The sequence below is a fragment of the Desmodus rotundus genome, chromosome 2 (assembly GCF_022682495.2).
Source record: "Desmodus rotundus isolate HL8 chromosome 2, HLdesRot8A.1, whole genome shotgun sequence".
NCBI lineage: Eukaryota > Metazoa > Chordata > Mammalia > Chiroptera > Phyllostomidae > Desmodus > Desmodus rotundus.
Window position 1 is genome coordinate 97,663,315 of NC_071388.1, and position 23,611 is coordinate 97,686,925.

The following is a 23,611-nucleotide window of genomic DNA, read 5'->3' on the forward strand; positions in this document are numbered from 1 at the left end:
AAAAGGGAACCCTTCTACATTGTTGGTGGGGGTGCAGACTGGCACAGCCACTGTGGAAATCAGTAAAGAGGTTCCTCAAAAAATTAAAAATGGAACTGCCTTATGACCCAGCAATTCCACTTCTGGGAATATAGTTGAAGAAATCCAAAACACTAATTTGAAAGGATTTATGCATCCCTATGTTCATAGCAGTGTTACAATAGCTAAGATTTGGAAGCAGCCCAAGTGCCCAGCAGTAAATGAGTGAATAAAAAGGTGGTGGTACGTTTACACAGTAGAATACTACTCAGCTGCAAAAAAGATAGAAAATTTACCATTCGTGATAGCATGGATGGACACTGAGGGTATAATGCTAAGTGAAATAAGTCAGTCAGAGAAACATATAATCAGAGACTATATGATCTCATTTATGTGTGGAATCTAAAGAACAATATAAATGGACAAACATAACAGAAACAGTCTCATAGATACAGAGAATAGACTGACAGTTGCCAGAGTGAAGGGATTGAGAGGTACAGATTAGTAGTTACAAAATAGACATGGGTATGTAAAGTACAGCATAGGGAATACAGTCAATAATACTGGAATCACTAGGGAATGTACCAGTTGCATACTAGAAACATCAGAGGTAGAGTCTGTAAGATATATGATTGTCTAAAACATATGCTGTACATCTGAAACTAATACAAAATAATATTGAATTAAAGTGTAATTGAAAAAAATTTTATTAAAAAAATTTTAAAAAGGGATTTTCAGAGAGTAAAAAATGTTTAATAATCATTTTAATGTTTATTCTTTAGCTCAATGTTTGCCTTTTAATTGGAATAATACAATTATTAAGATAATTACTGACATAAATGAATTGAAAATCTAGTACGTTACTATTTGCTTTACTTTTCCAACCTGTTCTGTGTTCCTTTTCTTGTATGTTTTTAACTCATTTTCCTATCTATTAGGTTTTTAGAAACAGCTCTATTGAGGTATAAATTACATACAATAAATTGCACATATTTAAAGTGTCAATTTTAACATATGTATACACCTGTAAAATCATTCTTCCATTCAAAAAAATGAACAGATATTGATAGTCCTCTAACTTTTTTCTTTTTTTTTTTAAGTTGTTTTGGCTATTCTAGATACATTTTCCAATGAATTTTATTTTTTTTAATTTTTTTATATATTTTTAAATTTTTATTGTTATTCAATTACAGTTGTATGCCTTTTCTCCCCTTCCCTCCCCCACCCCCACCATCCCCCCCGATTTTGTCCATGTGTCCTTTATAATAGTTCCTGCAATCCCCTCTTCCCACTGTCCCCACCCCACTCCCCCCTGGCCACTGCTAGACTGTTCCCAACCTCAATGTCTCTGGTTGTATTTTGTTTGCTTTTTTCTTCTATTGATTATGTTCCAGTTAAGGGTGAGATCATATGGTATTTGTCCCTCACCGCCTGGCTTATTTCACTTAGCATAATGCTCTCCAGTTCCATCCATGCTGTTGCAAAGGCTATAAGCTCCTTCTTTCTCTCTGCTGCGTAGAATTCCATTGTGTAAATATACCATAGTTTTTGGATCCACTCGTTTGCTGATGGGCACTTAGGTTGCTTCCAGTACTTGGCTATTGTAAATTGTGCTGCTATGAACATTGGGGTGCACAGGTTCTTTTGGATTGGTGTTTCAGGGTTCCTAGGATATAATCCCAGCAGTGGAATTGCTGGGTCAAAGGGCAGTTCCATTTTTAGTTTTCTGAGGAAATTCCATACTGTTTTCCACAGTGGCCTCACCAGTCTGCATTCCCACCAACAGTGCACTAGGGTTCCCTTTTCTCCGCATCCTCTCCAACATTTGTTTGTGGATTTGTTTATGTTGGCCACTCTGACTGGTGTGAGATGGTACCTCATTGTGGTTTTAATTTGCATTTCTCTGATGGCTAGTGATGCTCAGCATCTTTTCATATGTCTCTGGGCCCTCTGTATGTCTTCCTTGGAGAAGTGTCTGTTCAAATCCTTTGCCCATTTTTTAATTGGGTTGTTTGTCTTCCTGGAGTGCAGTCGTGTGAGTTCTTTATATATTTTGGAGACCAGGCCCTTGTCTGAGGTATCACATTTTCCAGTGAATTTTAAAATGAGGTTAGCAATTTCTACAAGAAGGTCACCTGGGATTTTGAGGCTGCAGTGAATCTTTAGATCAATTAAGGGACAAATGACATCTTAATAAGGAGTCCTCTAATCCATTGGTTTAATGAGTTCAGATGCAACAAATTGCCATAGATTGCATGGCTTACAAACAAAGCAAATTTATTTCTCACAGTTCTGGAAGCTGGGAATCCAAGATTATGGCGCCAGCAGGTTGAGTTCTGGTGAGAGCCTTCTTCCAGTTTGCAGATGGCTGACTTCTTGCTGTATCCTCACATAATGAGAAAAGTACTACAGAGCTCCCTGGCCTCTTCTTATAACGGTACTAATCCCATTCATGAGGGCTCCACCCTCATGACCTATTACCTCCCAAAGGCCCTGCCTCCTAACACCATCACATTAAAGACTAAATTTCAACCTATGAATTTGGGGGACAGGAGAGAATGCAAACATTCAGTTCATAGCACCCACAAACAATGCACATCTCTCCCTTTATTTAGGTCTCCACTAATTTCTCAGAAAGATTTTGTTGTTTTCAGTATATAGGTTTTGTTTAATTTTTAATCAAATTTATCTCTAAGTATTTCATATTTTTGATGCTATTATAAATTTTTTTACTTTCAATTTTGATTGTTGAACAATCAGTATGCACAACTGATGTTTGCGTATTGATATTGTATTTTGAAACCATGCTAAACTCATTTATTAATTCTAGTAGCTTTTCTGCAGACTCCATTGAATATTCTATATAGATGATCAGTTGACTTTCTTTTTTTTATTATTGTTCAAGTATTTGTCTCCATTTTCCCCGCCATCACTTCCCCTGCCCCTCCCACCCCCATCTCCCACCCTCAATCCTACCCCCCTTTGGCTTTGTCCATGGGTCTTTTATACGTGTTACTTGACCCTTCCCCTTCTTTCCCATTATCCTCCTCCCCCCTCCCCTCTGGTTACTGCCAGTTAGTTCTTTATTTCAGTATCTCTGGTCATATTTTGATTAGGTTCCACTTATAGGTGACTTTCAAATAAAGAGTTTTACCTCTTCCTTTCAAACTGGATATCTTTCATTTCATTTCTTTTCTCTTCTCTTCTTTTCTTTTTTTTTTTTTTAACTTTATTGCACTGGCTAGGACCTCCAGGACAATGTTGAATAGAATTAGTGAGAGTGAACATCTTTTCTTGTTCTTGTTCTTAGGGGGAAAGTATTTGGTCCTTTGCCATTAAATATAATGTTAGATGCAGGTTTTCCATAGATTCCTATTATCAGGTTAAAAACTTTCTCTTTCTTTATTTTGTGGAGATTTTTTCTTTAATGGATCTGGGCTTTCACATTATTTCTTGAATGAATATTTCTTGAATGATTTTGGTCGTTTATCTCTCAAGGAATTTGTTCATCTAATTTGATAGAATGATTGGAATAACACTCTTTATAATATCTGTAGAATTTGTAGTGATGCCACCTGTATAATTCATGAGATTAGTAAATTGTGTCTGCTCTCTTTTAATCCTGATTAGTCTGGCTAGAGGTTTTTTGATTTTACTGATATTCTTAATCAATCAGCATTTGCTTTCATTGATTCTCTCTATTGTTTTTGTTGTTGTTGTTGTTATCTATTTTTATTTCTGCTCTGATATTTAGTATTCCTGGTCTCATTTGCTCCTTTTTCTAGTTTCTTAGGATAGAAGCTGAGGATACTGATTTAAGACATTTTTCTTATAAGCTCCTAGCACTATACATTTCCACTTACTTATTGCTTTTGATACATGACTTTTCATTTTCATTCAATCCAAAATATTTTATCATTTCCTTTTTGATTTCCTCTTTGACTTACAAGCTATTTTGAAGTACATTCATTAGTTTCCAAATATTTGAAGATTTGTGTTACTGATTTCTTCATTAATTCCATTGTGGTCAAGAATATTTTTTGTATGACTTGAATCCTTTAAAATGTATTGAGAATTTCTCTATGGCTCAAGAAATGGTCTATCTTGATGAATGTTCCATATACACTGAAAAAGAATGCATGTTTTGCTGCTAATGGATAGAGTGCTCTATAAAGATCAATAAGATCAAGCTGACTGACTGCTGGTTTTTTATTCTATGTCCTTATAATTATTTTCTTATTATTTTATCCATTACTGAGAGAAAGGTAATGAAATTTTGGACTACAATTATGGATTTCCCTATTTCTCTCTGAGGTTATATTATTTCTACTTCATGTATTATAAAGTTCTGTTATTAGGTGCACATATATTTAATATTGTTATGACTTTCTGATGAATTGACTATTATACATGGTAATATTCTTTGCTCTGCAATCTACTTTACCTAATATTGTTACTCAGTTATATTCAGTATTAGCATAGTAAATCTTTTCCATCCTTTTCTTTTAATCTATTTGTATCTTAATATGCAAAGTGTGTTTATTTTCCATAGTGTATAGTTGGCTTTGCTTTTTTATCCTATCTGGCAATTTCTGCCTTATAGCTGAGGTGTTAAGATTTTGGTATATTTAGGTTTAAATGTATTATATTGTTATTGTTTTATATTTATTTCATTTAAAAATATTTTATTGATTATGCTATTACAGTTGTCATGATTTTTCCCCCATTGTGCCCCTCCACCCATCACCCTCTACTCCCCCAGGCAATCCCTTCACCGTTGTTCATGTCCATGGATCATGTGTATAAGTTCTTTGGCTACTCTATTTTCTATACTGTACTTTACATCCCCATGGCTATTCTGTAACTACCTATTTGTACTTCTTAATTCCCTCACTTCTTCACCCATCCCCCCACACCCCTCTCCCATAAAGCAACCATCAAAATCCTCTCTGTATCCAGGATTCTGTCTGTTCTTCTTGTTTGCTTACTTTTTTAGATTCAATTGTTGGTAGATATGTATTTTTAACATTTTATTGTTCATAGTTTCGATCTTCTTTTTCTTAAATAAGTTCCTTTAACATTTCTATAATAATTGTTTGGTGATGATGAACTCCTTTAGTTTTTTCTTGTCTGGGGAGCTCTTTATCTGCCCTTTGATTCCAAATGATAGCTTTGCAGGGTAGAACAATCTTGGCTGTAGGTCCCTGCTTTTCATGACTTTGAATATTTCTTGCCAGTCCCTTCTAGCCTGCAAAGTTTCTTTTGAGAAATCAGCTGATGGTCTTATGGGAACTCCCCTGTAGGTAACTAACTGCTTTTCTCTTGCTGCTTTTAAGATTCTCTCTTTATCTTTAACCTTTGGCATTTTAATTATGATGTGTCTTGGAGTGCGCTTCTTTGCATCCATCTTGTTTGGGACTCTCTAAGCTTCCTGGACTTGCATGCCTATTTCCTTCAGCAAATTAGGGAAGTTTTCTTTCATTGTTTTTTTCAAATAGATTACCAATTTCTTGCTCTTTCTCATCTCCTTCTGCCCCTCTATGATGCAAATGTTGGACTTCTTGAGGTTATCCCAGAGGCTGCTTATACTATCCTAATTTCTTTGGATTCATTTTTCTTCTTGCTATTCTGATTGGTTGTTTTTTGCTTCCTTGCGTTCCAAGTCATTGATTTGATTCTCAGCTTCATTCACTACTTTTATTTCCCTGTAAATTGCTCCTTATTTCAATTAGTGAATCCTTGGTTTCTGACTGGATCTTTTTTATGGTTTTGAGGTCCTCACTAAGTTCCTTAAGCATCCTTATAACCAGTGTTTTGAATTTTGCATCTGATAAATTGCTTTTCTCCATTTTGTTTAGCTCTTTTTTCTGGAGTTTTGATCTGTTCTTTCATTTGGGCCATGTTTCATTTTCTCCTCATTTTGGCAGCCTCCCTCTGTTGGTTTCTATGTATTAGGCAGAGCTGCTATGACTCCCTGTCTTGGTAGTTTGGCCTAATGTAGTAGGTGTCCTATAGGGTCCAGTGGCACAGCCTCTCCTATCAATCAAGGTGGGTACCACCCTTTATGTGGGCTAAGTACACCTTCCTCTTGTACTTGAGCCTTGATTGCTGTTGGCAGGTCAATGAGATGGATTTACCCAGGCCAGTCAGCTATAAGCATTGGCTGTTACCACTTACCATGAACCTCTATCCTCTGTGGAGGATCAGTTGTGCAGGGGCTGGTAGGTGGTGCTCCAGTGTGGTCTATAGCTATCCACTGGGTGCAAGGGCCTGGGGTTTCCCAGGTGGTTCAGGGCAATATCAGCCCCCATCTGTGTTCTGCCTGGGGCCACCCGGCCTGAGCTATAAAGCAACCTGAGATGACTGCTTCTTGTGCTAAGTATGGAGGTTCCCAGGTGAAACTAAGCTGTGAAAATAGGCTGGCTGCTGCTAGTGCTGAGCCTGGGGCTCACTGAGGCCAGCTGTTGCTTGTTTGAGAAGATTTAGGAAGTTGTGAAGCATGAGCCAAGACCAGCCAATCATATGGAAAAGTAGCTTGGGTGGGCCCATAAGTTGGGTGGGGTGGAGTCTCTGGGAATCTCTAAGGTGTGTCAAACAGTGTTAGCCAGGTTGATAGAGTCTCAGATATGGCACCAGCTTGCTAGCTCTGTGGGTCTGTGGGTGGAGGGCCCAAAAAAGGACAATGGCCTCTGCCCATGCCAGACACCTCAGTCTCACCCAGCATGCCACTGGTAGCTTCCAAGCTGCCACCCTAGTACCAGAGCGCAAAGGGAGTTAAGTCTGAGTAGGTGAGTCCACGTGTGGGTGTTTTAAGAAAACCTGCTTGGGGTTCCAGAAGTTTCTTCCCTCGACTCAATCCCCACTGGTTTTTGCAGCCAGAAGTTGTGGTGACTTATTCTCCTAGCACTGGAACCCCAGGCTGGGGGACCTGGTGGGTGGCTGGGACTCCTCAATCCTAAGATATCCTTCCTGAATTTTTATCCATCACATGTGGGTGTGAGATCAGCCCATTCCCTGTCTGTGTCCCTCCTACCTGTCTGGATGGATGTGGTTTCTTTAATTCTGTAGTTGTCAGACTTCCATTCAACTCAATTTCTGACTGTCCTAGAAATGACTTCTATATTTTAGTTGTATTTTTGATTGAGCAAAGTGGTGAGCCATGTCTGCCTACATTCCCATCTTGACCGGAGGTCTTATTTATCTCATCTCTTTTTAAAAAAAATATATTTATTAATTATGCAACTACAGTTGTCCCATTTCCCCCCCTTCACTCCACTCCATCCTGCCCACACCCTCCTTCCCACATTCCCCCCCTATAGTTCATGTCCATGGGTCATGCATATAAGTTCTTTGGCTTCTACATTCCCTATACTATTCTTATCCTCCCTCTGTCTATTTTCTACCTACCATTTATGCTACTTATTCTCTGTACCTTCCCCCTTCTCTCCCCTTCCCACTCCCCTGTTGATAACCCTACATGTGATCTCCATTTCTGTGATTCTGTTCCTGTTCTAGTTGTTTGCTTAGTTTGTTTTTGCTTTTGTTTAAGGTGTGGTTGTTAATAACTGTGAGTTTGCTGTCATTTTTACTGTTCCTATTTTTTATCTTCTTTTTCTTAGGTAAGTCCCTTTAACATTTCATAGAATAAGGGCTTGGTCATGATGAACTGCTTGAACTTGACCTTATCTGAGAAGCACTTGATCTTCCTTTCCATTCTAAATGATAGCTTTGCTGGATACAGTAATCTTGGATGTAGGTCCTTGCCTTTCATGACTTGGAATACTTCTTGCCAGCCCCTTCTTGCCTGTAAGGTCTCTTTGGAGAAATCAGCTGACAGTCTTATGGGAAGTCCTTTGTAGGTAACTGTGTCCTTTTCTCTTGCTGCTTCTAAGATTCTCTCCTTATGTTTAATCTTGGGTAATGTAATGATGATGTGCCTTGGTGTGTTCCTCCTTGGGTCCAGCTTCTTTGGGACTCTCTGAGCTTCCTGGACTTCCTGGAAGTCTATTTCCTTTGCCAGATTAGGGAAGTTCTCCATCATTATTTGTTCAAGTAAGTTTTCAATTTTTTGTTCTTCCTCTTCTCCTTCTGGCACCCCTATAATTCAGACATTGGAATGTTTAAAGATGTCCTGGGTGTTCCTAAGCCTCTCCTCATTTTTTTGAATTCTTGCTTCTTCATTCTTTTCTGGTTGGATGTTTCTTCCTTCTGGTCCACAGCGTTGATTTAAGTCCCAGTTTCCTTCCCATCACTATTGGTTCCCTGTACATCTTCCTTTGTTTCTCTTAGAATAGCTTTCACTTTTTCATCTAATTTGCCACCAAATTCAACCAATTCTGTGAGCATCCTGATTACCAGTGTTTTGAACTGTGCATCTGATAGGTTGGCTATCTCTTCGTTGCTTAGTTGTATTTTTTCTGGAGCTTTGACTTGTTCTTTCATTTGGGCCATTTTTTTTCTTTTTTCTTTTTTTTTGTCTTGGCATGCCTGTTACATAAAGGGGCAGAGCCTTAGGTGTTCACCGGGTTGGGGTAATGCTGGTTGCTGCGCTGTGATGCCATACGCGGGGGAGGGACCGAGAGGTAGCAATGGCGCTTGCTCCACTCTCTGCTGGATTTCAGTCACTCCCTCCGCTACCCACAATCAAATTGGGCCCCTCTGGTGCTGGTTCCCGACTGGGTGGGCTTGTGCACACTCTAGGCCCCTGTGGGTCTCTCCAACGAACTCTCCTGTGAGACTGGGAGTTTTTCCCGCTGCTGCCCCTATCCCCACAGGTGTTTTCAATCAGAGGTTTGAGGCTTTAGTTTCCCTGGAGCCCTGGGTTGCATGGTCTGCTTTGCTCCCCTGCCATTCCTCCTGGTTTATCTATGCACGAATGTGGGGCCACGGGGTCTGCCAGCTGCAGCCTGGCCTGCCCCGTTCCACAATCCACCACCTTGCTGGGGCTGCCAGCCGCCGTCTTGCGGCAAATCCTCTCCACCCCGGCTGCCCGTCTCTGCCCCTCCTACCAGTCTGGATGAATGTTTCTCCTTTATCTCCTTGGTTTTTGGACTTCCATACAGTTCTATTCTTTGTCAGTTCTGGTTGTTTTTTTGTTTTTAAATTGTTGTTGTCCTTTTGGTTGTGTAAGGAGGCACAGTGTGTCTACCTACGTCTCCATCTTGGCCGGAAGCTCCATTTATCTCATCTCTTGATTGTTCCCTTTAAACTTCTCATCGGCTTTCTCTTGGGTGAATTAAGTATTTTTATGATTCCATTTTATCTCTTTGTTGGCTTATTAGCTATACTAGTTGTATTTTCTTTGTGATTATTTTCATGTTTATAGATACATCTTTAACTTATCACGGTCTGCCCCCAACTGATATATCACTTCACATGTACTATAAAAAAACCTTACAACAATATACTTGCATGTCTCCACTCCCAGCCTTCATGCTGTTACCATGATACGTCTCCTTTTATCTATGCTATAGATCCCATAACACATGTTTTCATCTTTCTTTAAACTGTCAATTATATTTAAAAGAGGTATAAATAATAATAAAAATCTTACATTTTTTCATGTAGTTCCCATGCCTGATACAGCTCTCTCTTCTGTCCTACAAACTCTAGGTGTCTTGGTCTCCCGAGACTTGAAACCATCTTCTTACCTCAGGGAGTTTGAATCCTCTCTTTTTGCATCATATTCTGGAAACTGTATTCTGATATGCCTTCTTTTCTTTTGTTTCACTGAATATCTGAAACGATGTATTAAAAATATAAAGGCTCTGGATCATTTTCTCTTTTCCAATAAATATGTTCTTCAGCTTCTGCTAGGGTGTTAGAAGAAAAACAGATTGCTTCAATCCAGAGATTTGATTATGAATTATATTTCAATATTTTATAAGACCAGTTCTATTTCTGGGCTAACTCCTCAGGCATAGAACCTCCAGAGTCCCAACTAAAAGCTTAGTGTGTTTGTATTAGTCAGGATCCTCCAGAGAAACAGGACTGATAATTTATATATAAATAAAAAAGGTTTATTACAAGGTTTTGACTCATGTAATTATGAAGGCTGAGAAGTCCCATGATCTGTCACCTGCAAGCTACAGACCCAAGAAAATGATGATGTAGTTCAAAGGCCTGACAACCAGACAGCTGATGGTGCAGATCCCAGTCTGAATCTGAAGGCCTGAGAACCAAGAGTGCCAAGGACAGAAGAATATCAATGTCCCAGCTCAACAGTCAGGCAGAACAATTTCAACCTTCCTCTGATTTTTTGTTTTATCCAGGCCCTCAACAGATTGGATCATGTCCACACATACTGGAGAGGGCCAACTGCTTTACTCAGCTCACCAATTCAAATGCTAATTTCTTTGAGAAACACCCTCACAGATACACCGCAAAATAATTTTAACCAGATAGCTAGGTATATTATGGCACACTCAAGTTAACACATAAAATTACCTATCACAGTGTCTTTTCACCTTGGTGAATCCTAAACTCTAATTTCTATCTCTCCATCACAATAAGACTGTAAGTAGCTCTGATTAGCTTCTTGGCTATTTAGCACCTGCTTTCTGTTGGGCTTTTTTACTTCTTGATATGTGGTACTTATAAACTGGTGAATGGTTTGAACGGAAAATTGCCCAGATTATTGGAATGATTTCTTTCCATTAACATGGCCTCTCATGTTCTGGCTCATTTAGTATCCTCGAATTCTCTTTTCCCCCTCCCAGCCCTATCAGAATGTTCTGCTCTGCTTTTCTGACTCTTGGCAGATACTTTTTGCTTGGGTTCTTAGCTTCTCCTCAGGTGCCACTTAAAAAATGGTAACTAACTGTCTCGAGGGAAAAAGTAACCTAGAATGTGGGACACTTGAGTTTTTGTTCTTTTTGAGGTCTTAGCTCTCAAGTCCCAGCTGTCATAGTAGGTCTTTTATGCCTTAAAATAGATTTTTTTAATGTAGCTTTTCTAGATGTCCCCTATGGGAGCAATTGTCTACTATTGGGTAGTCCATTATAGACAGAAGCAGATGCTTAATGTCTTATAATATATTTAACCTTAAAATATTTTTACTGAGAAAACCAAGCTCTTTAAAGATAATCTTTATAGACGCAAATGATACTGCAAATAGTATAAGATACAGCTATCCTTACTATTAACTATAACACCAATTAAGATACATTATAGAATCCCTAAGTTATAAAAGGCAAGCCCACTATAAGGACTGGTTACTATCATTATTACTAGTTAGTGCATATTTGAAAATTAAAAGTTTATGTAAAAGTATGTATGAACACAGAAGCTAATGCCTATTATACATGGTCGAACTATAAAGTTTCTCCTTAGAAATTAATTGCAATAACTTCTATTGTTTTTTTCTTCCTTTAGTTTTCAATCTCGGACATAGAAATCCATTTCAAAACTACTGAGTAAAAATTACAGCATGTCTTATAGAAGACAATAGCAAAATGTCTGCCACAGGACTTCATAGTTTCGTTCCCTCTGCTTAGCTAATTTTTGTATTATGAACACAGACTCACAACTGCAGTTCTAATGCAGCTCAGGGATCACAGATTTCCATAACATGTCCTTGAGTTCACAGGCCCACTGGTCATACAGCAGCCTTCAGCTGAGGACTTAAAATCTCATTTACTTTTTACTATTTTGTCAGTTCACTTTTTATATTTCACTTGTTTATACCACTAACTTCCCTTAAGGCTTCTCTGATATGTTCTCCAGCCCTGGAGTGCTGGGGAGTTGCATTCCCCTCCAGTCTAGTGGACTAGACTGAATGAAGGTTTACATCCAAACAAAAGCATAACTAAAAATGAAAGGCAAGTAGTCCTGGGAAGCTCACTCCTAATACCAGATTTGTTATAATCATTTGTTTAAAAATGTTCATATCTGTTGCTTGGCACCGATCCTTAAGCTCCAAGACCCCTACCTTCTCAACTAATTATTCTCATGTCAAGTAATCAGTTGTAGTTGATTGAAATTTGGAGTTGATTTGAGATTTGGGGACTCATAAGTCCCCAAATCTCAAATCCCTCAAAATACGGGGAGAACACTGTGCTGGAATTGAAGAATTTTCTCAATCCAGCTATTAAAGAAAGGGCATAACAAAAACATAGCAAATAGGGGATTGTGAGAAAGCACTGTAACAGCCTATTCTCTCTGACCACCCCCTACCCCTGCAATGATCTCACACACTGCTCCTGCTACAGAAGAAGAACATGTATAATACCACAACATGGAATAAATGAGCAAGAAGAATTGTAAATAGTGTGGCCAACCAGAACCAATAAAGACACAATGCAACCAAGATATGCAAACCCTGTTCCCCACTGAGCTGATAATATCCACACTTGGCAAGGATGAGTTCTCACTGCAGGGCTCTCCTGCCTAAATACACAGGCTCCCATGCAAAAAGGCGGTGGGAGCTGGGGAAAGACAAAAGGAGGGAAACAACTGCCGCCCGGGAGACCCAAAGTGAGAATTAAAATTGTGAGTATTCTTTTTGACCCAGAAATGCCAATTCGGGGAAGCTTCCTATGAAAATAAAAACCAAAGTATAAGGATAAATGTAGAATGTTTATTGTGGCATAATTTGTAGTTTAAAAAAAAGTGGAGGAAAACCTGGAATATCTATAAATATGGAAATAATGGAGATGATTACAGAACTTTGCACAAAGGAATATTAATAGCTATTAAAAGTAATAAATTGAATTAATTAAATATATATCTAGAATGATATATATACTATAATAAGTCAAATGAAACAAATAACAGAGTAACTGGCATTATATGAGCCCATCTGCATATGAAATAGAAAATAATTATATGTGTTTGTTTGAACATAGAAAAGGAGTGAAGGAATTCACACAGAACTTTTAATAGTGGTTTTGTCAGGAAGATGGAAGGGATAGGAGGGAGAGAATAATAACATTTTTTTAGACTTTCCTCAATGAGTGTGTATTATTTTTATAATCTAAAAATGTAACAAATTTAACATATAAAGAGAATTTGAAACTTTAATGATTACAAACAACATTGCAAGTAATGCCAGTGGGGAGTGTAGTTCTCTGTCATTTGCTTTAAATTGATCCTGGTGGGCAGAGGTAAATAGCCACTTTCACTCTGGGAGAGAGGCCTCAGCATGGGTCCCTCAGCAGAAGCCAATTAAAGCTCAGACTTGACTGTGGCTCTGGGAAAGGGTGGTAGTTGTGAAATGAAAACTACATTTGCCTCTCCAAAGCCTCAGCCACAGAGCTTCCTGAGCCAGTGAGCAGCCAGCAGAGTCATGGATGAGAACATAACAGGCTTTTCTCTGGGAAAATCTCACTACTCCAACTATTCACTATTTGTTGGCTCCTGTTCCATACTTCAGAGATGAGATGCACAAGGATGGCCGAACTGCTGCAGGAATAAACATTAAATGCTGTGGGAAAGATGCTGTCACTCAGGTTTGAAGTGTTCAGTGTTAGTACTTCGGTAGAAGATTCTTTGAGGACCACTGGAAGCCAGCAGTGGGCCTTCCAGTTGTCATCCACAGGACGGCATTAAGGCCTTGGAGGTGTGACACTTAGCCAGTATTTGCAATTGGTTTCATGCTAATAATTACTTCCAGATCTTCTGGAGGGCAACAGATATATGATATTCAATAATAATGAAAGTAATATGCAAAAAATTATCTGTCCAGTGTCCCCAACACCATTTACTGAATAGACTACATTTACCCCATTACATGTTCTTGCCCTCTTCGACAAATATTAAATGACCATAAAGGCATGGGTTTGTTTCTCAGCTCTCTATTCCGTTTCATTGACCTATATGTCTGTTTTTACCTTCTTGCCTCATACATAATAATAAACTCAAAATAGATTAAAGACTTAAATGTTAGATTTGAGACCACAAAAATCCTAGAAGAAAACATAAGCAGTAAAATCTTGGACATTACTCAGAGCAGTATTTTTTGTGACATACCTCTTTGGGCAAAGGAAATAAAAGAGAAATAAACTAATGGGGCTACATCAAACTAAAAAATTTTTGCACAGCAAAGGAAACTATCAACAAAAAAAAGATAAACCCACTGATTGGGAGAACATATTAGTCGATGATATGTCTGATAAAGTATCAATATCCAAAATTTATAAAACTCAACACTAAAAAAACAAACAAACCAATTAATAAATGGGTAAAGGACCTAAATAGACACTTCTCCAAAGAGGACATACAGATGGCCAATAGACATATGAAAAGATGCTCAACATCACTAATCATCAGAGAAATGCAAGTGAAAACCACAATGAGTTACCATCTCACGCTTGTCCAATTGACAATCATCAGAAAATCAATAAACAAGTGTTGGCGAGGATGTGGAGGAAAGGGGAACCCTTGTGCACTGTTGGTGGGAATATAGACTGGTGCAGCCACTATGGAAAACAGTATGGAGTTACCACAAAAAATTAAAAATAGAAGCATTATAACCCAGCAATTCCACTTCTGGGAATATATCTGAAGAAAACTAAAACACTAATTCAAAAGAATAAATGCACCCCTATATTGACTACAGCATTTTTTACAACATCCAATATTAGGAAGCAGCCCAAGTGCCTGCCCACAGTAGATGAGTGGATAAAAAAAGTGGTGGTACATTTACACAACGGAATACTACTTGGCCATAAAAAAGAACAAAATTTTAACCTCTGCAACAACATGGATGCGCCTGGAGAATATTACGCTAAGTAAAATAAGTCAGTCAGAGAAAAACAAGTACCATTTGATTTCACTTATATGTGGAATCTGATGAACAAAATAAACTAGTAAACAAAATAGAAACAGACTCATAGATACAGAGGACAGACAGTTGTCAGAGGGGAGGGGTGCTGGGGGGTTGGGTGAAAAAGGTAAAGGGATCAAGCAAAGAAAAAAATTCATAGACACAGACAACAATATGGCAACTACCAGAGGGAAAGGGGGTTTGGGAGGTAGAAGAGGGCAAAGGAGGAATAAATGGTGATAAAAGGGGACTTGACTCAGGGTGGTGAATACACAGTGAAATATACCAATGATAATAATTACAGTACCATAGAACTGTAACCTGAAACCTACATAATTTTATCAACATCAATAAAAATAAAAATAATCTTTGATATTAAAAAATAAAATAATGCAGAAACTAGCACCTTGTGATGAATTAAGTTTTTGATCATTCATCTTCCAACATCTTATTTTTCTTCCTGTCCAATCCTCTCCTGAAACCATATCTCTTCTGTCTCCCTATTTAACCTCTTTAATTGATTTTTTACTTAACAGTTTCATGATTGCTGCAGAAATTCTTGCTATAACAATCATGGAAAATATGGATAAGTTTAAACAAGAAAAGTAATCACTTATATAATCCCACTACTGGTAATATTTTAGAATAGCTTCTTCTTGTCTTTATACTTATCTTTTAAATTAGGTCTGCATTTGTGTAGCTTTGCAAGTATAGACTGTCTCACATAGATGCCTAATATTATGAATGAAAATGAGAAAGTGTGTGGAAGGGTGAAAGGGGTTTGCACAGCATATTACTGTTGCTATCTGCACGGCTCTGCTGTGGCTACGTGTTCTGGTTGTGCCAAGCCTGTGTTAATATTCCTCAGACTGACAGTGACAGCAGCCTTCATGTCTCAACCCTTCTTTTCTCTTCCCAGCAGCCTTAGAAATCAGCGATATTTGCAGGTAAAGATTCCCATGGGTGGTTATTTGATCTTCTTTCATCCAGTTTTTCACTCGCAGATAATTGGGTACCTAGGATCCCAGTAGGTCACTACTCTCTGCCCTTTCCTGTCTCATGCTACATATTATTTTTTCTGCTTTCTCTTTACTTGATCTTCTGGGTTTATCCTAACATCCAAAAGCAGACAGCCATCACCAGCCTTGGCACAAACACAGAATCATTGAGTGCTTTTGGAAAAGGCACTCAGTTAAGCACACATTCTGTTCACCTGTTTGGAGGAAATACTACAGCTAATGTGGCCCCTGGGGAGATTCCACATCATGCAGAAAACCAGGAATATCCTAGATTAGAGCCAAGAAGGACCACGCTGGCCTGGAGTCTTGTCAGACCAATACTTCTGGCCTTCACCACACCTTTTGGGCAGACCACACCTTCAAGCCCTTACTATTTCCCTAGCTAGGACATTTGCTTCTGTCTTTTCCAGGTCTCCTCAGTTACCCTTGGAAAATCAGGGTGGAGAGATGGCAGTGCCAACTCACAGTTTGACATTCTAGTCTAGACAGATGGCAGTGGGAAGGCCCAGAGCATTATTTCCTGGGTGTTCCCACTGTCACTCTGGAATAGATACTTATGGCAGCAAGAGAGTAATTCCCACCAGCAAAGCCCTGGGCAGAATCCTGATGTTTCTCACAGAGGCCTTCCCATGCGCTTTCCTATTCTTACACCAAGACATCCCTTCTCCCCATCAGAACTCCAGAGCTTTCTGGCTAATCTATATACATGCAAAGCTCCTCACTGCAGCAGTGAAGACTAACTTCCCCAGAGCCATCACTTCCACAATTGTCTCTTCCTTGTTACAAACATCCCGAAGTATAGATGACTAATAGGCTTAACACCCCTTCCAACTCCCTCCCTGTGTTCATTATGAATTAAAAAATAAATATCCTGGGGACATATTGAATAGGAACTTGCAATCTGAAAGAAGAACATATGTGGAAAGTGGCTGGGCAGTCCTGTGTACAGGTTATCAGTCTGCGTGCCCTATACTCTCTTCAGTCACTGCCCAGTAGCTTGGTCAAAGTAAGCCTGAGTTCTGCAGGGATGATCGATCAGCTTACCTCTTAGTCCTCTGTTGCTTAGTAACCTGCGTAGGAAGTATATTGACCCAGATTTGGATCCAGGTGACAGGAGTACTTAGACCCCAGAAAGAGATGGGAATTCAGTTTGACTTGGAGCGTTCTGAGTCACATATATTGTTCTGGGGTGCAAGCAGGTGGCTGGGAAGATCCGTTTCTGGTCAATTCCAGGAATGTATTGTTTAACTTCTTTAGAGTAGACTGTACAAAGTCTCTAGACTAGACAGGAACAGGAGAATATTCTGAAAGTGCCGTGGACATAAAAATACCTCAAGGCCTTGCCGAGCTGGATGCACTTCCCAAGAATTGCTCAAACTCTAACCCAATCTCTGGTCAAAAGTCACATTGTTCCCTACGACAAACAGACTAAAGTCCACACTCCTGTGTCCTTGACAAGCTGGCCTGTAACTCTTCTGCTTTTTCTCTTATTGCAAACGTGCCCTGGTCTGACCCTCCCCACCTCTTCACCTTACTCAAGCCATACCGGCACTCTGACTGACTCAAATATCTGCTCAATCCGTCCTGTCTTTCAGGAAATGCCCTTCCACACTACTGCTGCCTGTCAAAGAGCCACACCTCCTTCAGAACGCAACTCAAAAGGAAACTCTACCTTAAAGAAAAATAACAATTCTTCTTGAAGTACCTAGATCTCTACCCCTCTCTACCCTTCTCTACCACTGAGAAGCCCTGGCTAGCCTATAATCTTTCCTCCATATTTTCATAGCAGGTGTGGTAACCTAAAGCACTCAGCACAGTTGCCTGTATTAGTGTCAAAAAAAAAATTTGTGTCTCTTATAATACTGATTCCTTCATTCTAACAAGTTCTTTCCTACTATCCCCTCTGGATTCACACCTTTAGTAATACAATATAAATAGGCCCTTCTCTTTTCAATCCATTTCATCAGCACATGCAGATTTCTCCTGATCCAGACACTACTAATACACATTTTTCTGTGTGCTCCTTCTTCCCCATCCCTACAAAGCAGCGTGATCTGCAAGGTGGGGTTCAAAAACATGGGATGTTCTCTGGCCATATCATCTACCTCTGTCTGGGTACCTCACAATTGTAACAAGTGTCTCAGAAAAACACCTTGAGAAGTCTATACGGAAACCACTGCCCCATGGAAACACATAAATATTTTATCAGGCTCTGAACAAGACTCTTATTCATTAATATTTAAACTCAATAGCATAATGATCAGTGGCTGATAAGAGTCAACTTGCACAGGAGTGGGGAGGTGAGAAGGGGAGGGGAATACAATAGCAATGGCAGCAGGCATTCCACGGAGTCTCTTGTAAGGATCTAAAAACACTGAAAGAGCACCAGAGGGCCCCCTGATTTGCATGACATTCATTTTGTAGAGTGGGAGGCAGGTCAGCACCCAGTGGAGCTGTCTAGGGAAGGTACTTGCTGGGATTCAGGCAGGCTGCACATCAGCCACAGCCCCCCATAACCTTGCCATACTTCTCTCAGCACTGGGGCACAAAGCAGATTTTCATAGAAAATGCATAGGACTCGAAATGAGGCAGACCCTGTAAGAATGTTCATGAGAGCTTAATTCAAAATAGCCCCCAAATGGAAAGAATGCAAGCGTCCACCAATAAGAAAATGGATAAACACATGGTTGATATTCATATGATGGAATGCCACCTTGGAATGAAAAGAAATGAACGACAGACATACTCAACAATGTGGACGAATCTCACAGACACCATGCACAGCAAAAAAGGAGCCAGACATAAAGGTACATACGATGTGAATTCATTTATATGATGTTCAGGAACATAAAACTATAATAATAGAATTCATAACAAAAGTTGCTTCTGATGGTGGAAGTGACTAGAAAGGGGCATAGGGAAATTTATGAGATTGAAAATTTTCATATCTTGTTTGGGATGTGAATTTCTCAGAACTGGCCTGCTTCCAGCACAGGATTCAGCTTAGAAGTTCTGTGAGGATAACCGGTCAGAGTGGCCAACAGAAACAAATCCACAAACAAATGTTGGAGAGGATGCGGAGAAAAGGGAACCCTAGTACTTTGTTAGTGGGAATGCAGACTGGTGAGGCCACTGTGGAAAACACTATGGAATTTCCTCAGAAAACTAAAAATGGAACTGCCCTTTGACCCAGCAATTCCACTGCTGGGATTATACCCTAAGGACCCTGAATCAACAATCCAAAAGAACCTATGCACCCCAATGTTCATAGCAGCACAATTTACAATAGCCAAGTACTGGAAGCAACTGAAGTGCCCATCAGCAAATGAGTGGATCCAAAAACTGTGGTACATTTACACAATGGAATTCTACGCAGCAGAGAGAAAGAAGGAGCTTATACCCTTTGCAACAGCATGGATGGAACTGGAGAGCATTATGCTAAGTGAAATAAGCCAGGCGGTAAGGGACAAATACCATATGATCTCACCTTTAACTGGAACCTAATCAACAAAAGAAAAAAGCAAACAAAATATAACCAGAGACATTGAAGTTAAGAGCAATCTAACAATAGCCAGAGGGGAGTGGGGAGGGGAAGTGGGGAGAGGGGTTTTCAGGAACTACTATAAAGGACACATGGACAAAACCAAGGGGGAGGGTGGAGGTGGGTTTGGCTGGGGTGGGGTGGAGGGGTGGGGAGAAAATGCAGACAACTACAATTGACCAACAATAAAAAAAGTTTAATTAAAAAAAAAAGTTCTGTGAGGATAAAAGAAGCCACTGATCTCTAGGATCATCACTTACCTATAAAATATTGATTGACTTGAATTACCTTAAAGGAGTTCTAGTATTTTTCCCAAGGGTTCTGCAACACGTATGGGACTCAGTGCCTTGTTTGTGGCATTTATCTAATTAACTCAACAATTATTTATTAATTGCTTACCTGCCAAACAGGAGCATAGCCATGAATACAACAAAATTTCTTGTCCTTATGGAGCTTATATTCGAGTGGGGGATATTATAGACAATTAATAAAGAAACATATGTATTTACACTCTAGAAATCCAAGTGCAATAAAGAAATAAAGCAGAGTCAGAGAACAGGGAGTGACAAAGGGCTGTTTTGGAACAGGAGGCCAGAGGAGGCCTCATGGGAGAGGTCCCATTAGAAAAGAGATTTGAATGAATTGAAGAAAGAAGCAAGTATCTGAGGGAAGAGTGTTCAGGTAGAGGGAAAAGCAAAGGAGGGGAAAATGATAGCGTATGAGGTCAAACAGGCCAGATCATATAGGGCTTTGGTAAGCCCGGGATTTCACTCAAAGTGTAAGGGTTGCCCCTGAAGTGTTAAGCAGGGGAGTGATGTTATCCAACTGGTGTTTTAAGAATGAGAAAAAGCAGTCAATCAAGAGATTTGTCTAAGATTCTTAGGGAATCGAAGACTAGGTCCCTATTTTTCCCCTCAAAATCTAAATATTTTTCACACATCTATTCCTTAACCATCTTCTGATACAAGCTCTGTCTGGGGCCAGATCACAAGTGTCTGGATCCCAAACTGATTTTTATTAACTAGGTTATGTCTCAAGAGAGTTATAAGTTTATAAAAAGAGAGGTAGTTTATTTTTCTGTATGTCTGAAGTTTTCCATAATAAAATGCTGTAGAAACAAAAGTAGGAATTTGCATACTTTATATGAGAAAACTTATCGACAACAAAATGTGAATGTTGTGGTTCTTAACACCTTTCTGCAAAATGAGGGCTCCGATATTTAACTAAAATTAGAACATTTCTTTCAGCTTCCAAATCCAACTTCTCTGCCCCAGACTGTCCACTTTCCATGGTCTCATGGCATGTCAGAGCCTCAGCACTTCTTTCCCCTCTCCCCTTGTTCCCAGTTACTCTTTGAAAACCTATAAGGGAGTTGAATAACATGTGAATGGGAGGGTACTTTTCAGAGAAGTCCTCATACTTCCCCAGCCCCATCTGGAAATGCTCTTATGTTCAAACAACAACAAAATATTAAAACCCTCTGCAAGAAACAAACTGTTAAGCACCTACTGTCCCTCCCAGATAATTTCTTTCCCTCATCATTATTCTCACACTCTTTAGAGAGCTTTCTAGGCTGGAAGCCAGTGGTTCATCCCACCCACCCTCTGGATCTCCCCTAGACCACAATTCTGCTTTCACGAGTTCTCTATCCCCAGGCTACCATAACTCTGCCTCTGACCAGGCTCAATTCTAGACTTTGTTATGGAACAGGGAGAAGCTAAAAGCTGGTGGTAGAAGAGAAGGGGGAAATATAGGCAGCACTCCAGAGACTGTAGTGGCCCTGAGGTGGAATTAGGCTTACAAAATGGGAACCAGAGAGACCACCCCGCCCCCAAGAGATCCCTAACTCAAGCAAAACCTGCCAAGGCATTTTATTGTCCTGACTCAAACTGCCTTACACTATATACAGTCACTTCCTCAGCCATTTATCTGCACACCGGTTTGCTACAACTGCAGCAAAGGAAAAAGCTAGTTTTTGCAAGCTAGGCTGCTACCCAGGCTTCAGGGAAGCCTTCTATGCTGTATTTCACCACCGGTAGAGAAAACTTGATTTTCCTCTGCAGGCCTTGCGGCCTGATACATATCAACCATTTCCCCATTTTTTAATCCCCACCTGATAATCTTTCACGTTTATGCAAGGATGCAATAACTTAATGTAATCCTCCATATCCCCGTTTAAAGGATACACCAGGAAAGACATTTCATTTTAGGTAGGGTGTAATTTGCCTATTCACGGACACACTTATCTAGAAAACCAACAAAGGGAAGAGTTAGAGCATCATGCCATGACCTCTCCCCAAAGATTTTTATTCTGAAATGTTAACAACGGAACTCGATTCTACAGAAAAACTTCAAGGTCGTTTTCTGCAGAAGCGCATGTATACCTAGATTTAAACCATTCAAACATAGAGTTCTAACAAGTGGCCCCTAGTTTCTGAAAGAGCTAACTTGGAAACTGTTGCTTGCCAGGGCGCAAGGATGCTGCACCTCCCGGGCCATTCTCCTCAGCTCAGAACAAAGCAGTTCGACAGACGGCAGTGCAATAAAACTTTCTGCAGTGAGGACTTCACAGTCCCGGTGAGGGAGCCCATCCTACCTGCCACCTAGCACTCTACGGTTAATGTCCCCCTGCAAGGCAGACTGGGGACAAGTTCAAGGGTGCGTTGCTCACCTCACCCGGTCCCCGACCGCCGAGAAGCGTCAAGTCCACGCTGCCCGGGTCTTTCGTGGATTTGCGGGTCTGGAAGGGACTGGCAAGGACGTGGGCAGGGCTAGGGCCGGGAGCCGCGCCCATCTCTGCGCCACCAGCTGGGCGTGGAGGCGGCTGGACGGCGGCGCCTCCTCTGCGGTGTGCGCGAGCGTGCTGAGCCCAGCAGGGAAGCCTCCAGCTGGGCCGAGGCCGGGCTGCGCACCCGCCTCTCCCGCGGCTCCTCCTCACGCTGCGCTTCCGGACAGGCGCAGCCTGGGAGCCCCGTAACGACCTGAACGTCTCCGGGACCCACCGACCAACTCGCCAGGCTGTCAATCAACTGAGCCCATCTTCCTCCTTGCTCCGCTGCTGAGCCCTTGGGGACAGCCCCGCCTCCAGGCGTCCTGCTCCGACCCTCCCTCGTCTGTGCCTCCCTGCGGCGACCTTTCCAGAGCCTCCGGCTAGCGGCTGCCCCAGGAGATGGCCGGGGAGCCTTAGGCTTGGATCCCCAACAGGCCAGTAACAAAACTGGAAGGATTCCATGCAAATGTTCATTTTGTATTTCTGGGGTGGAATTACCAATTAGTGTTTTTATTTTATACTATCTGGACTTTCTAAATTCTTTACGTTGAGCTTGTACTTTTATAATCAGAAAGACAAGAATACTACTTTTTCCAGGAATGCTAAGAGGAAACCACAAACAGATGTCCACTCATTGAAACTATGCGTGAGCCGTTGTTTGTGTGACACCCTGAAGAAGTCATAGGGTGAGAGATCTGGAAAAGGTCGCTGGAACCTGTACTTTTCGTATTTTCATTTATTTTATGCTGGTTGGGAAATGCTACATTTTTACAACTGTGTTGAGGAAACTCTTTGACTGGTGAGGTGGTATGGGAGGAAAACCAGGTGGGGCCACTCCCACTCCAAAAGGACAGTAGCGACATGAGGTGTCTTACCCAAAAGAATTCTCACAGAAAAGTTCAACAAGAGGAAAAATAAGAGGAAGAAAGAGGGATAGCCAAGGGTTTCCTCAAGGCAGTGAGCAAAAAGCTGGATTTCCCAAGAGCAAGAATTGTGTCTGCAATTTTACCCAGGACTCTTTGCAGAGCCCTTATTCTATACGGGCAGACCCATTCATTTGGAACTTGCAGAAAACCAGGGACTGGGGGGTTGGTAGGAGTAGGGGTACGGGAAAGGATTTAACGTCCTCCTAGAGATTGCTCTCATGAAGACAGCTTGTGGGTTCCTCTGTTTGTTAGGATAGCTGACTTCAGAGATCAGGAGTAGATTTCAGTTCTATGGTTCTAGATTTAGGATTTGCCCTTCTGATCTCTGTGATCTTTCAATCCCTCAGAACTTCTCTATGGGCTCTTACTTAGCCCATTATTCACACATCCCCTCTATATTCTGTAAGATAGTGGAATCTTTCTTTGAATGTGGTTCCCACCTCCAATCCCAGTATTCTCTTTCCTATGTTAGAGTATCCCTAACCTCAGTTGCCAGGCACAGACCATTTTCCATCTTCCACCAAGGCCTGCCCTATTTACCTTAGAAGTGTTTCTGAAAATTTCCCCCTCCAC

General features: G+C 40.5%; 1 protein-coding gene across 3 annotated transcripts in view; it reads right to left on the reverse strand.

Moving 5' to 3' along the window:
- Window positions 1–22,091, reverse strand: part of GPR156 (G protein-coupled receptor 156) — a 100,671-nt gene extending 78,580 nt beyond the window's left edge. Inside the window, exons 1-2 of one of the 3 annotated variants that reach the window (XM_053918413.1) lie at window positions 22,014–22,045; window positions 9,572–9,755 (exon numbers count right to left, since the gene is read on the reverse strand). The gene's annotated coding sequence lies outside the window, so the exon portion shown is untranslated. Of the gene's footprint in view, window positions 1–9,571; window positions 9,756–22,013 lie in introns of all 3 variants that reach the window. The other 2 variants (XM_045186069.2, XM_024578187.3) reach the window with 2 other exon arrangements.
- Window positions 22,092–23,611: the final 1,520 nt, after the last annotated feature.